The sequence below is a fragment of the Oncorhynchus keta genome, unplaced genomic scaffold (assembly GCF_023373465.1).
Source record: "Oncorhynchus keta strain PuntledgeMale-10-30-2019 unplaced genomic scaffold, Oket_V2 Un_scaffold_23083_pilon_pilon, whole genome shotgun sequence".
Classification (NCBI taxonomy): Eukaryota; Metazoa; Chordata; class Actinopteri; order Salmoniformes; family Salmonidae; genus Oncorhynchus; species Oncorhynchus keta.
In genome coordinates this window covers 162,837-180,000 of record NW_026290873.1, presented here as the reverse complement: position 1 = coordinate 180,000, position 17,164 = coordinate 162,837, and the positions used below count along the sequence as shown (strand labels likewise).

At 40.3% G+C, this 17,164-nt stretch overlaps 1 pseudogene; it reads left to right on the top strand.

Moving 5' to 3' along the window:
* LOC118381702 (protein HID1-like) overlaps positions 1 to 17,164 on the top strand; it is a 46,785-nt pseudogene that overhangs the window by 18,018 nt on the left and 11,603 nt on the right.

Here is a 17,164-nt window from a genome sequence, read left to right as displayed (position 1 = left end):
AAGGTCTGACCCTAGTCTAAAGGTCTGACCCTAGTCTAAAGGTCTGACCCTAGTCTAAAGGTCTGACCCTAGTCTAAAGGTCTGACTCTAGTCTGAAGGTCTGACCCTAGTCTAAAGGTCATGTGACCCCCCCAGTAGGACTATTACTTTGTAGTTCTCTCTTTGTAGTTCTCTCTTCTTTGTAGTTCTCTCTTCTTTGTAGTTCTCTCTTCTTTGTAGTTCTCTCTTCTTTGTAGTTCTCTCTTTGTAGTTATCTCTTCTTTGTAGTTCTCTCTTCTTTGTAGTTCTCTCTTCTTTGTAGTTCTCTCTTTGTAGTTCTCTCTTCTTTGTAGTTCTCTCTTTGTAGTTATCTCTTCTTTGTAGTTCTCCCTTCTTTATAGTTCTCTCTTCAATCATGTTTACACGCTTTCTCCTCTAATGGTACATCTCAGGTGCAGCTTTGCTATGTGAACAGGTCTAAAGCTCTCAAATTAAGATGTGAACGTCAAAGCCTGCTTGTGTCACCCCCTCTCCAGGACTATGACTTTGTATTGAAGGGACTGGCTCGCCTGTTGGTAAACCCTCTGATGCAGACCTACCTGCCCAACTCCACCAAGAAGATCCAGTTTCACCAGGAGCTGCTGGTGCTCTTCTGGAAGCTCTGTGACTTCAATAAGGTCATTTATAATATATTATTATTGTACATTACTATCATATTATATTTTATTATATTATAATAAGGTAGGAGACTAGCCTGATCCCAGATCTGTGTTATTCCTTACCATAGTGTAGGAGTGCTAAGCTATACAGCACAAACAGATCTAGGACCAGGCTGTCAGGAAACCATACAGGTTGTTATTGTGTGGACTGTATTCAAATGAGCCACGTTATATTTGAAAAAAACTCAATTTTAGCTCGATGCACCTTCTGACATCATCATCATCAGTGAATAAACAACAGGTAGAAGACAGGTACATACATAATATATCATATTGACATAATCAGTGAATAGACAACAGGTAGAAGACAGGTACGGTTGAAGTCAGAATTTTACATACACTTAGGTTGGAGTCATTAAAACTTGTTTTTCAACAACTCCACAAATGCCTTGTTAACAAACTATAGTTTTGGCAAGTCGTTTAGGACATCTACCTTGTGCACAACACAAGTCATTTTCCCAACAATTTTTTGCAGACAGATTATTTCACTTATAATTCACTGTATCACAATTCCAGTGGGTCAGAGGTTTACATACACTAAGTTGACTGTGCCAAACAGCTTGGAAAATTCCAGAAAATTATGTCATGGCTTTAGAAGCTTCTGATAGGCTAATTGACATAATTTGAGTCAATTGGATGTGTACCTGTGGATGTATTTCAAGGCCTACCTTCAAACTCAGTGTCTCTTTGCTTGGCATCATGGGAAAATCAAAAGAAATCAGCCAAGACCTCAGGAATAAAAATTGTAGACCTCCACAAGTCTGGTTCATCCTTGGGAGCAAGTTCCAAATGCCTGAAGGTACCACATTCATCTGTACAAACAATAGTACACAAGTATAAACACCATGGAACCACGAAACCGTCATACCGCTCAGGAAGGAGACTCATTCGGTCTCCTAGAGATGAACGTAATTTGGTGCGAAACGTGCAAATGAATCCCAGAACAACAGCAAAGGACCTTGTGAAGATGCTGGAGGACACAGGTACAAAAGTATCTATATCCACAGTAAAACGAGTCCTATATCGACGTAACCTGAAAGGCCGCTCAGCAAGGAAGAAGCCACTGCTCCAAAAAAAGCCAGACTACCGTTTGCAACTGCACATGGGGACAAAGATCATACTTTTTGGAGAAATGTCCTCTGGTCTTATAAAACAAAAATAGAACTGTTAGGCCCTAGTGACCATCATTATGTTTGGAGGAATAAGGGGGAGGCTTGCAAGCCGAAGAACAACATCCCAACCATGAAACACGGGGTGGCAGCATCATGTTGTGGAAGTGCTTTGCTGCAGGAGGGACTGGTGCACTTCACAAAATAGATGGCATCATGAAGTAGGAAAATTATGTAGATATATTGAAGCAATATCTAAAGACATCAGTCAGGAAGTTAAAGCTTGGTCGCAAATGGGTCTTCCAAATGGACAATGACCCCAAGCACACTCCCAAAGTTGTGGCAAAATGGCTTAAGGACAACAAAGTCAAGGTATTGGAGTGGCCATCACAAAGCCCTGACTTCAATCCCATAGAAAATGTGTGGACAGAACTGAAAAAATGTGTGCGAGCAAGGAGGCCTACAAATGTGATTCAGTTACACCAGCTCTGTCAGGAGGAATGGACCAAATTTCACCCAACTTATTGTGGCAAGCTTGTGGAAGGCTTCCCAAAACGTTTGATCCAAGTTAAACAATTTAAAGGCAATGCTCCCAAATACTAACTGAGTGTATGTAAACTTCTGACCCACAGGGAATGTGATGAAAGAAATTAAAACTGAAATAAATAATTCTCTCTACCATTATTCTGACATTTCATATTCTTAAAATAAAGTGGTGATCCTAACAGACCTTGTGAAAAACTGAGTTTAAATGTATTTGGCTAAGGTGTATGTAGACTTCTGACTTCAACTGTACATACATAATATACCATATTTACATCATCAATATTTACATCATCAGTGAATACACAAAATGTAGAAGACAAGTACAAACATAGTATACCATATTGACAGTAATGTTACATTTCGTAGCCAGGATTATCAAAATCTTCATTGAAAATCTATAAAAGAGTCAAATAGAATAGAGGAATAGCCTGCCCTCAACAGAGATATAATAGAGGAATAGCCTGCCCTCAACAGAGATATAATAGAGGAATAGCCTACCCTCAACAGAGATAGAATAGAGGAATAGCCTGCCCTCAACAGAGATATAATAGAGGAATAGCCTACCCTCAACAGAGATAGAATAGAGGAATAGCCTGCCCTCAACAGAGATATAATAGAGGAATAGCCTACCCTCAACAGAGATAGAATAGAGGAATAGCCTGCCCTCAACAGAGATATAATAGAGGAATAGCCTGCCCTCAACAGAGATATAATAGAGGAATAGCCTACCCTCAACAGAGATAGAATAGAGGAATAGCCTACCCTCAACAGAGATAGAATAGAGGAATAGCCTGCCCTCAACAGAGATATAATAGAGGAATAGCCTACCCTCAACAGAGATAGAATAGAGGAATAGCCTACCCTCAACAGAGATAGAATAGAGGAATAGCCTGCCCTCAACAGAGATATAATAGAGGAATAGCCTACCCTCAACAGAGATAGAATAGAGGAATAGCCTGCCCTCAACAGAGATATAATAGAGGAATAGCCTACCCTCAACAGAGATAGAATAGAGGAATAGCCTGCCCTCAACAGAGATATAATAGAGGAATAGCCTACCCTCAACAGAGATAGAATAGAGGAATAGCCTACCCTCAACAGAGATAGAATAGAGGAATAGCCTGCCCTCAACAGAGATAGAATAGAGGAATAGCCTACCCTCAACAGAGATAGAATAGAGGAATAGCCTGCCCTCAACAGAGATAGAATAGAGGAATAGCCGACCCTCAACAGAGATAGAATAGAGGAATAGCCTACCCTCAACAGAGATAGAATAGAGGAATAGCCTGCCCTCAACAGAGATAGAATAGAGGAATAGCCTGCCCTCAACAGAGATAGAATAGAGGAATAGCCTACCCTCAACAGAGATAGAATAGAGGAATAGCCTGCCCTCAACAGAGATATAATAGAGGAATAGCCTACCCTCAACAGAGATAGAATAGAGGAATAGCCTGCCCTCAACAGAGATAGAATAGAGGAATAGCCGACCCTCAACAGAGATAGAATAGAGGAATAGCCTACCCTCAACAGAGATAGAATAGAGGAATAGCCTGCCCTCAACAGAGATAGAATAGAGGAATAGCCTGCCCTCAACAGAGATAGAATAGAGGAATAGCCTACCCTCAACAGAGATATAATAGAGGAATAGCCTGCCCTCAACAGAGATATAATAGAGGAATAGCCTGCCCTCAACAGAGATATAATAGAGGAATAGCCTACCCTCAACAGAGATAGAATAGAGGAATAGCCTACCCTCAACAGAGATAGAATAGAGGAATAGCCTGCCCTCAACAGAGATATAATAGAGGAATAGCCTACCCTCAACAGAGATAGAATAGAGGAATAGCCTACCCTCAACAGAGATAGAATAGAGGAATAGCCTGCCCTCAACAGATATATAATAGAGGAATAGCCTACCCTCAACAGAGATAGAATAGAGGAATAGCCTGCCCTCAACAGAGATATAATAGAGGAATAGCCTACCCTCAACAGAGATAGAATAGAGGAATAGCCTGCCCTCAACAGAGATATAATAGAGGAATAGCCTACCCTCAACAGAGATAGAATAGAGGAATAGCCTACCCTCAACAGAGATAGAATAGAGGAATAGCCTGCCCTCAACAGAGATATAATAGAGGAATAGCCTACCCTCAACAGAGATAGAATAGAGGAATAGCCTGCCCTCAACAGAGATAGAATAGAGGAATAGCCGACCCTCAACAGAGATAGAATAGAGGAATAGCCTACCCTCAACAGAGATAGAATAGAGGAATAGCCTGCCCTCAACAGAGATAGAATAGAGGAATAGCCTGCCCTCAACAGAGATAGAATAGAGGAATAGCCTGCCCTCAACAGAGATAGAATAGAGGAATAGCCTGCCCTCAACAGAGATATAATAGAGGAATAGCCTGCCCTCAACAGAGATAGAATAGAGGAATAGCCTACCCTCAACAGAGATAGAATAGAGGAATAGCCTGCCCTCAACAGAGATAGAATAGAGGAATAGCCTGCCCTCAACAGAGATAGAATAGAGGAATAGCCGACCCTCAACAGAGATAGAATAGAGGAATAGCCTGCCCTCAACAGAGATATAATAGAGGAATAGCCTACCCTCAACAGAGATAGAATAGAGGAATAGCCTACCCTCAACAGAGATAGAATAGAGGAATAGCCTGCCCTCAACAGAGATATAATAGAGGAATAGCCTACCCTCAACAGAGATAGAATAGAGGAATAGCCTGCCCTCAACAGAGATAGAATAGAGGAATAGCCATTCCTCAACAGAGATAGAATAGAGGAATAGCCTACCCTCAACAGAGATAGAATAGAGGAATAGCCTGCCCTCAACAGAGATAGAATAGAGGAATAGCCTGCCCTCAACAGAGATAGAATAGAGGAATAGCCTGCCCTCAACAGAGATAGAATAGAGGAATAGCCTGCCCTCAACAGAGATAGAATAGAGGAATAGCCTGCCCTCAACAGAGATAGAATAGAGGAATAGCCTGCCCTCAACAGAGATAGAATAGAGGAATAGCCTACCCTCAACAGAGATAGAATAGAGGAATAGCCTGCCCTCAACAGAGATAGAATAGAGGAATAGCCTGCCCTCAACAGAGATAGAATAGAGGAATAGCCGACCCTCAACAGAGATAGAATAGAGGAATAGCCTGCCCTCAACAGAGATAGAATAGAGGAATAGCCGACCCTCAACAGAGATAGAATAGAGGAATAGAATAGAGGAATAGAATAGAGGAATAGCCTGCCCTCAACAGAGATAGAATAGAGGAATAGCCTGCCCTCAACAGAGATAGAATAGAGGAATAGAATAGAGGAATAGAATAGAGGAATAGAATAGAGGAATAGAATAGAGGAATAGCCTGCCCTCAACAGAGATAGAATAGAGGAATAGCCTGCCCTCAACAGAGATAGAATAGAGGAATAGCCTGCCCTCAACAGAGATAGAATAGAGGAATAGCCTACCCTCAACAGAGATAGAATAGAGGAATAGCCTGCCCTCAACAGAGATAGAATAGAGGAATATCCTAACCTCAACAGAGATAGAATAGAGGAATAGCCTGCCCTCAACAGAGATAGAATAGAGGAATAGCCTGCCCTCAACAGAGATATAATAGAGGAATAGCCTGCCCTCAACAGAGATAGAATAGAGGAATAGCCTGCCCTCAACAGAGATAGAATAGAGGAATAGCCGACCCTCAACAGAGATAGAATAGAGGAATAGCCTGCCCTCAACAGAGATAGAATAGAGGAATAGCCGACCCTCAACAGAGATAGAATAGAGGAATAGCCTGCCCTCAACAGAGATAGAATAGAGGAATAGCCGACCCTCAACAGAGATAGAATAGAGGAATAGCCTGCCCTCAACAGAGATAGAATAGAGGAATAGCCGACCCTCAACAGAGATAGAATAGAGGAATAGCCGACCCTCAACAGAGATAGAATAGAGGAATAGCCTGCCCTCAACAGAGATAGAATAGAGGAATAGCCAACCCTCAACAGAGATAGAATAGAGGAATAGCCTGCCCTCAACAGAGATAGAATAGAGGAATAGCCAACCCTCAACAGAGATAGAATAGAGGAATAGCCTGCCCTCAACAGAGATAGAATAGAGGAATAGCCAACCCTCAACAGAGAAACAAACATGCAACACATTCTAATAACCATACCACCGTCTCTCTGCCCATCACAGAAGTTCCTGTTCTTTGTTTTGAAGAGCAGTGATGTTCTGGACATCTTGGTACCCATCCTCTTCTACCTTAATGACGCCCGGGCCGACCAGTGTGAGTACAGTCTGTAGACACACACACACGGATAGACCTATCCTATGAACGATTGCAGGGTGTGAGTATAGTTTGTAGGGACTGGAATAAACTATATATCTGTCTGTAGGGACTGGAATATACTATATATCTGTCTGTATGGACTGGAATATACTATATATTTGTCTGTAGGGACTGGAATATACTATATATCTTTCTGTAGGGACTGGTCTGTAGGGACTGGAATATACTATATATCTGTCTGTAGGGATTGGAATATACTATATATCTGTCTGTAGGGACTGGAATATACTATATATTTGTCTGTAGGGACTGGAATATACTATATATCTGTCTGTAGGGACTGGAATATACTATATATTTGTCTGTAGGGACTGGAATATACTATATATTTGTCTGTAGGGACTGGAATATACTATATATCTGCTAACGGCTGTGAATGTACTATATATCTGTCTGTAGGGACTGGAATATACTATATATCTGCTAACGGCTGTGAATGTACTATATATCTGTCTGTAGGGACTGGAATATACTATATATCTGTCTGTAGGGACTGGAATATACTATATATCTGCTAACGGCTGTGAATGTCTGCTTTATTAACGTATGCCTTGGTAATGGTTTTAGTGATCGTCTCTCGCTCTGTGTGTGTGTGTGTGTGTGTGTGTGTGTGTGTGTGTGTGTGTGTGTGTGTGTCTGCTGCAGCCCGTGTGGGTCTCATGCACATCGGTGTCTTCATCCTGCTACTGCTGAGTGGAGAGAGGAACTTTGGCGTGCGTCTCAACAAGCCCTACTCTGTCCACGTACCTATGGACATCCCAGTGTTTACAGGGACCCACGCCGACCTACTCATAGTAGTAAGACTCTGCCATAAAAGTTACAGTAGGTGACAGTATAGATATAGAATGAATAGAATATATCTCTGTGGAATACAGTGTGACTGTAGCAAATGGATTAATTCTGCAGGCAATATTACATTTTCTGTGATCTGCCTCTGTGTGTTAAATAAAAAGCCTCTCCAGTTATAGCTTAGTGTCTTTATTACACTAAGATTCAAATAGTATTTCATTCAAATATTTGTAATTGAGCCTGGAGTGCCAAATGGGCGGGGTTCTCTCTATTGGGACTCTCGCATTGGTTCCATTGCGCCAAGCAAAATCAATGAAACCCAGATAAAGCATTTGAATGGAAACAAATATTATTTGAATCCAGGTCCTATAGAAATATAATTGCTACAACAGACATTCAAGTCAATAAATGTTCTCTGATGGGTGGCTTGACGGCGATTGAGTGTACCCATAAGTGTTCCAGTCAAATTGCCCTTGTCCCTTCTAGTAATTCTATCTCTATGTCTGTACCTCTGTGTGATCTCCAGGTGTTCCACAAGATCATCACCAGCGGCCACCAGCGTCTCCAGCCTCTTTTTGACTGCCTGCTCACCATCGTAGTGAATGGCGAGTATCTCTGCACTGGCTCCATCTGCTGGTCAAATATGCACATGGTTCTTTATTTATTTATTCAACCTTCATTTGACCAGGAAAGTCCCATTGAGATACGTGGTCTATTTTACAAAAGAGACCTGGCCAAGAAGGCAGCAGTAGTCATTACAGCGTTACAGCGTTACATTACAGCAGTAGTCATTACAGCGTTACAGCGTTACATTACAGCGTTACAGCACTTACATTACAACAGTAGTCATTACAGCAGTAGTCATTACAGCAGTAGTCATTACAGCAGTAGTCATTACAGCGTTACATTACAGCAGTAGTCATTACAGCAGTAGTCATTACAGCAGTAGTCATTACAGCAGTAGTCATTACAGCAGTAGTCATTACAGCGTTACATTACAGCAGTAGTCATTACAGCGTTACATTACAGCAGTAGTCATTACAGCGTTACATTACAGCAGTAGTCATTACAGCAGTAGTCATTACAGCGTTACATTACAGCAGTAGTCATTACAGCGTTACATTACAGCAGTAGTCATTACAGCGTTACATTACAGCAGTAGTCATTACAGCAGTAGTCATTACAGCGTTACATTACAGCAGTAGTCATTACAGCGTTACATTACAGCAGTAGTCATTACAGCATTACATTACAGCAGTAGTCATTACAGCAGTAGTCATTACAGCAGTAGTCATTACAACGTTACAGTGTTACATTACAACAGTAGTCATTACAGTGTTACATGACAGCAGTAGTCATTACAGCGTTACATTACAGCAGTAGTCATTACAGCGTTACATTACAGCAGTAGTCATTACAGCAGTAGTCATTACAGCAGTAGTCATTACAGCAGTAGTCATTACAGCAGTAGTCATTACAGCAGTAGTCATTACAGCGTTACATTACAGCAGTAGTCATTACAGCGTTACATTACAGCAGTAGTCATTACAGCGTTACATTACAGCAGTAGTCATTACAGCAGTAGTCATTACAGCAGTAGTCATTACAGCGTTACATTACAGCAGTAGTCATTACAGTGTTACATACCAGCAGTAGTCATTACAATGTTACATTACAGCAGTAGTCATTACAGTGTTACATTACAGCAGTAGTCATTACAGCGTTACATTACAGCAGTAGTCATTACAGTGTTACATACCAGCAGTAGTCATTACAGTGTTACATTACAGCAGTAGTCATTACAGTGTTACATTACAGCAGTAGTCATTACAACGTTACATTACAGCAGTAGTCATTACAGCGTTACATTACAGCAGTAGTCATTACAGTGTTACATTACAGCAGTAGTCATTACAGTGTTACATTACAGCAGTAGTCATTACAGTGTTACATTACAGCAGTAGTCATTACAGTGTTACATTACAGCAGTAGTCATTACAACGTTACATTACAGCAGTAGTCATTACAGCGTTACATTACAGCAGTAGTCATTACAGTGTTACATTACAGCAGTAGTCATTACAGCGTTACATTACAGCAGTAGTCATTACAGCAGTAGTCATTACAGCAGTAGTCATTACAGCGTTACATTACAGCAGTAGTCATTACAGTGTTACATACCAGCAGTAGTCATTACAACGTTACATTACAGCAGTAGTCATTACAACGTTACAATGTTACATGACAGCAGTAGTCATTACAGCGTTACATTACAGCAGTAGTCATTACAGTGTTACATACCAGCAGTAGTCATTACAACGTTACATTACAGCAGTAGTCATTACAGTGTTACATACCAGCAGTAGTCATTACAACGTTACATTACAACAGTAGTCATTACAGTGTTACATACCAGCAGTAGTCATTACAGCGTTACATTACAGCAGTAGTCATTACAGCGTTACATTACAGCAGTAGTCATTACAGCGTTACATTACAGCAGTAGTCATTACAGCGTTACAGCACTTACATTACAACAGTAGTCATTACAGCAGTAGTCATTACAGCGTTACATTACAGCAGTAGTCATTACAGCAGTAGTCATTACAGCGTTACAGTGTTACATTACAGCAGTAGTCATTACAGCGTTACATTACAACGTTACATTACAGCAGTAGTCATTACAGTGTTACATACCAGCAGTAGTCATTACAACGTTACATTACAACAGTAGTCATTACAGCGTTACATTACAGCAGAAGTCATTACAGCAGAAGTCATTACAGCAGTAGTCATTACAGCGTTACATTACAGCAGTAGTCATTACAGCGTTACATTACAGCAGTAGTCATTACAGCGTTACATTACAGCAGTAGTCATTACAGCGTTACATTACAGCAGTAGTCATTACAGCGTTACATTACAGCAGTAGTCATTACAGCAGTAGTCATTACAGCGTTACATTACAGCAGTAGTCATTACAGCAGTAGTCATTACAGCGTTACAGTGTTACATTACAGCAGTAGTCATTACAGCGTTACATTACAGCGTTACATTACAGCAGTAGTCATTACAGCGTTACATTACAGCAGTAGTCATTACAGCGTTACATTACAGCAGTAGTCATTACAGCGTTACATTACAGCAGTAGTCATTACAGTGTTACATTACAGCAGTAGTCATTACAGCATTACAGTGTTATATTACAGCAGTAGTCATTACAGCGTTACATTACAGTGTTACATTACAGCAGTAGTCATTACAGCGTTACATTACAGCAGTAGTCATTACAGCGTTACATTACAGCAGTAGTCATTACAGCGTTACATTACAGCAGTAGTCATTACAGCGTTACATTACAGCAGTAGTCATTACAGCGTTACATTACAGCAGTAGTCATTACAGCGTTACATTACAGCAGTAGTCATTACAGCGTTACATTACAGCAGTAGTCATTACAGCAGTAGTCATTACAGCGTTACATTACAACAGTAGTCATTACAGCAGTAGTCATTACAGCGTTACATTACAGCAGTAGTCATTACAGTGTTACATTACAGCAGTAGTCATTACAGCGTTACATTACAGCAGTAGTCATTACAGCAGTAGTCATTACAGCGTTACATTACAGCAGTAGTCATTACAGTGTTACATTACAGCAGTAGTCATTACAGCGTTACATTACAGCAGTAGTCATTACAGCAGTAGTCATTACAGCGTTACATTACAGCAGTAGTCATTACAGTGTTACATTACAGCAGTAGTAATTACAGCGTTACATTACAGCAGTAGTCATTACAGCAGTAGTCATTACAGCGTTACATTACAGCAGTAGTCATCACAGCAGTAGTCATTACAGCAGTAGTCATTACAGCGTTACATTACAGCAGTAGTCATTACAGCATTACAGTAGTCATTACAGCGTTACATTACAGCAGTAGTCATTACAGCGTTACATTACAGCAGTAGTCATTACAGCGTTACATTACAGCAGTAGTCATTACAGCGTTACATTACAGCAGTAGTCATTACAGCGTTACATTACAGCAGTAGTCATTACAGCGTTACATTACAGCAGTAGTCATTACAGCGTTACATTACAGCAGTAGTCATTACAGCGTTACATTACAGCAGTAGTCATTACAGCGTTACATTACAGCAGTAGTCATTACAGCGTTACATTACAGCAGTAGTCATTACAGCAGTAGTCATTACAGCGTTACATTACAGCAGTAGTCATTACAGCAGTAGTCGTTACAGCGTTACATTACAGCAGTAGTCATTACAGTGTTACATTACAGCAGTAGTCATTACAGCGTTACATTACAGTAGTCATTACAGCGTTACATTACAGCAGTAGTCATTACAGCGTTACATTACAGCAGTATTACAGCGTTACATTACAGCAGTAGTCATTACAGCGTTACATTACAGCAGTAGTCATTACAGCGTTACATTACAGCAGTAGTCATTTACAGCAGTAGTCATTACAGCGTTACATTACAGCAGTAGTCATTACAGCGTTACATTACAGCAGTAGTCATTACAGCGTTACATTACAGCAGTAGTCATTACAGCAGTAGTCATTACAGCGTTACATTACAGCAGTAGTCATTACAGCAGTAGTCATTACAGCAGTAGTCATTACAGCTGTAGTCATTACAGCAGTAGTCATTACAGCGTTACATTACAGCAGTAGTCATTACAGCAGTAGTCATTACAGCGTTACATTACAGCAGTAGTCATTACAGCGTTACATTACAGCAGTAGTCATTACAGCGTTACATTACAGCAGTAGTCATTACAGCAGTAGTCATTACAGCGTTACATTACAGCAGTAGTCATTACAGCGTTACATTACAGCAGTAGTCATTACAGCGTTACATTACAGCAGTAGTCATTACAGCGTTACATTACAGCAGTAGTCATTACAGCAGTAGTCATTACAGCGTTACATTACAGCAGTAGTCATTACAGCAGTAGTCATTACAGCAGTAGTCATTACAGCGTTACATTACAGCAGTAGTCATTACAGCGTTACATTACAGCAGTAGTCATTACAGCAGTAGTCATTACAGCAGTAGTCATTACAGCAGTAGTCATTACAGCGTTACATTACAGCAGTAGTCATTACAGCATTACATTACAGCAGTAGTCATTACAGCAGTAGTCATTACAGCAGTAGTCATTACAGCGTTACATTACAGCAGTAGTCATTACAGCGTTACATTACAGCAGTAGTCATTACAGCGTTACATTACAGCAGTAGTCATTACAGCAGTAGTCATTACAGCGTTACATTACAGCAGTAGTCATTACAGCAGTAGTCATTACAGCAGTAGTCATTACAGCGTTACATTACAGCAGTAGTCATTACAGCGTTACATTACAGCAGTAGTCATTACAGCAGTAGTCATTACAGCAGTAGTCATTACAGCAGTACATTACAGCAGTAGTCATTACAGCGTTACATTACAGCAGTAGTCATTACAGCGTTACATTACAGCAGTAGTCATTACAGCGTTACATTACAGCAGTAGTCATTACAGCGTTACATTACAGCAGAAGTCATTACAGCAGTAGTCATTACAGCGTTACATTACAGCAGAAGTCATTACAGCAGTAGTCATTACAGCGTTACATTACAGCAGTAGTCATTACAGCAGTAGTCATTACAGCAGTAGTCATTACAGCAGTAGTCATTACAGCGTTACATTACAGCAGTAGTCATTACAGCGTTACATTACAGCAGTAGTCATTACAGCGTTACATTACAGCAGTAGTCATTACAGCAGTAGTCATTACAGCAGTAGTCATTACAGCGTTACATTACAGCAGTAGTCATTACAGCAGTAGTCATTACAGCAGTAGTCATTACAGCAGTAGTCATTACAGCGTTACATTACAGCAGTAGTCATTACAGCAGTAGTCATTACAGCAGTAGTCATTACAGCGTTACATTACAGCAGTAGTCATTACAGCGTTACATTACAGCAGTAGTCATTACAGCGTTACATTACAGCAGTAGTCATTACAGCAGTAGTCATTACAGCGTTACATTACAGCAGTAGTCATTACAGCGTTACATTACAGCAGTAGTCATTACAGCAGTAGTCATTACAGCGTTACATTACAGCAGTAGTCATTACAGCAGTAGTCATTACAGCAGTAGTCATTACAGCGTTACATTACAGCAGTAGTCATTACAGCGTTACAGTGTTACATTACAGCAGTAGTCATTACAGCGTTACATTACAGCAGTAGTCATTACAGCGTTACATTACAGCAGTAGTCATTACAGCAGTAGTCATTACAGCGTTACATTACAGCAGTAGTCATTACAGCAGTAGTCATTACAGCGTTACATTACAGCTGTAGTCATTACAGCAGTAGTCATTACAGCGTTACATTACAGCAGTAGTCATTACAGCAGTAGTCATTACAGCGTTACATTACAGCAGTAGTCATTACAGCGTTACATTACAGCAGTAGTCATTACAGCGTTACATTACAGCAGTAGTCATTACAGCAGTAGTCATTACAGCGTTACATTACAGCAGTAGTCATTACAGCAGTAGTCATTACAGCGTTACATTACAGCAGTAGTCATTACAGCGTTACATTACAGCAGTAGTCATTACAGCGTTACATTACAGCAGTAGTCATTACAGCGTTACATTACAGCAGTAGTCATTACAGCGTTACATTACAGCAGTAGTCATTACAGCGTTACATTACAGCAGTAGTCATTACAGCAGTAGTCATTACAGCGTTACATTACAGCAGTAGTCATTACAGCAGTAGTCATTACAGCAGTAGTCATTACAGCGTTACATTACAGCAGTAGTCATTACAGCGTTACATTACAGCAGTAGTCATTACAGCAGTAGTCATTACAGCAGTAGTCATTACAGCAGTAGTCATTACAGCGTTACATTACAGCAGTAGTCATTACAGCGTTACATTACAGCAGTAGTCATTACAGCAGTAGCCATTACAGCAGTAGTCATTACAGCGTTACATTACAGCAGTAGCCATTACAGCGTTACATTACAGCAGTAGTCATTACAGCGTTACATTACAGCAGTAGTCATTACAGCAGTAGTCATTACAGCGTTACATTACAGCAGTCATTCATTACAGCAGTAGTCAGTCATTACAGCAGTAGTCATTACAGTAGTCATTACAGCAGTTTACAGCAGTAGTCATTACAGCAGTAGTCATTACAGCAGTAGTCATTACAGCAGTAGTCATTACAGCAGTAGTCATTACAGCAGTAGTCATTACAGCAGTAGTCATTACAGCGTTACATTACAGCAGTAGTCATTACAGCGTTACATTACAGCAGTAGTCATTACAGCAGTAGTCATTACAGCAGTAGTCATTACAGCGTTACATTACAGCAGTAGTCATTACAGCAGTAGTCATTACAGCGTTACATTACAGCAGTAGTCATTACAGCAGTAGTCATTACAGCAGTAGTCATTACAGCGTTACATTACAGCAGTAGTCATTACAGCGTTACATTACAGCAGTAGTCATTACAGCGTTACATTACAGCAGTAGTCATTACAGCAGTAGTCATTACAGCAGTAGTCATTACAGCGTTACATTACAGCAGTAGTCATTACAGCAGTAGTCATTACAGCAGTAGTCATTACAGCAGTAGTCATTACAGCAGTAGTCATTACAGCAGTAGTCATTACAGCAGTAGTCATTACAGCAGTAGTCATTACAGCATTACAGTAGTCATTACAGCGTTACATTACAGCAGTAGTCATTACAGCGTTACATTACAGCAGTAGTCATTACAGCGTTAGCAGTAGTCATTACAGCAGTAGTCATTACAGCAGTAGTCATTACAGCGTTACATTACAGCAGTAGTCATTACAGCGTTACATTACAGCAGTAGTCATTACAGCAGTAGTCATTACAGCGTTACATTACAGCAGTAGTCATTACAGCAGTAGTCATTACAGCAGTAGTCATTACAGCGTTACATTACAGCAGTAGTCATTACAGCGTTACAGTGTTACATTACAGCAGTAGTCATTACAGCGTTACATTACAGCAGTAGTCATTACAGCAGTAGTCATTACAGCGTTACAGTGTTACATTACAGCAGTAGTCATTACAGCGTTACATTACAGCAGTAGTCATTACAGCAGTAGTCATTACAGCGTTACAGCGTTACATTACAGCAGTAGTCGTTACAGCGTTACATTACAGCAGTAGTCATTACAGCAGTAGTCATTACAGCAGTAGTCATTACAGCATTACATTACAGCAGTAGTCATTACAGCGTTACATTACAGCAGTAGTCATTACAGCGTTACATTACAGCAGTAGTCATTACAGTGTTACATTACAGCAGTAGTCATTACAGCGTTACATTACAGCAGTAGTCATTACAGCGTTACAGCGTTACATTACAGCAGTAGTCATTACAGCGTTACATTACAGCAGTAGTCATTACAGCAGTAGTCATTACAGCGTTTACATTACAGCAGTAGTCATTACAGCGTTACATTACAGCAGTAGTCATTACAGCGTTACATTACAGCAGTAGTCATTACAGCAGTAGTCATTACAGCAGTAGTCATTACAGCAGTAGTCATTACAGCAGTAGTCATTACAGCGTTACATTACAGCAGTAGTCATTACAGCGTTACAGCGTTACATTACAGCAGTAGTCATTACAACGTTACATTACAGCGTTACATTACAGCAGTAGTCATTACAGCGTTACATTACAGCAGTAGTCATTACAGCGTTACATTACAGCAGTAGTCATTACAGCGTTACATTACAGCAGTAGTCATTACAGCGTTACATTACAGCAGTAGTCATTACAGCGTTACATTACAGCAGTAGTCATTACAGCGTTACATTACAGCATTACAGTTACATTACAGCAGTAGTCATTACAGCGTTACATTACAGCAGTAGTCATTACAGCGTTACATTACAGCAGTAGTCATTACAGCGTTACATTACAGCAGTAGTCATTACAGCGTTACATTACAGCAGTAGTCATTACAGCAGTAGTCATTACAGCGTTACATTACAGCAGTAGTCATTACAGCGTTACATTACAGCAGTAGTCATTACAGCAGTAGTCATTACAGCAGTAGTCATTACAGCGTTACATTACAGCAGTAGTCATTACAGCGTTACATTACAGCAGTAGTCATTACAGCGTTACATTACAGCAGTAGTCATTACAGCGTTACATTACAGCAGTAGTCATTACAGCGTTACATTACAGCAGTAGTCATTACAGCAGTAGTCATTACAGCAGTAGTCATTACAGCGTTACATTACAGCAGTAGTCATTACAGCAGTAGTCATTACAGCAGTAGTCATTACAGCAGTAGTCATTACAGCAGTAGTCATTACAGCGTTACATTACAGCAGTAGTCATTACAGCAGTAGTCATTACAGCAGTAGTCATTACAGCAGTAGTCATTACAGCAGTAGTCATTACAGCAGTAGTCATTACAGCAGTAGTCATTACAGCAGTAGTCATTACAGCAGTAGTCATTACAGCAGTAGTCATTACAGCAGTAGTCATTACAGCGTTACATTACAGCAGTAGTCATTACAGCGTTACATTACAGCAGTAGTCATTACAGCAGTAGTCATTACAGCGTTACATTAC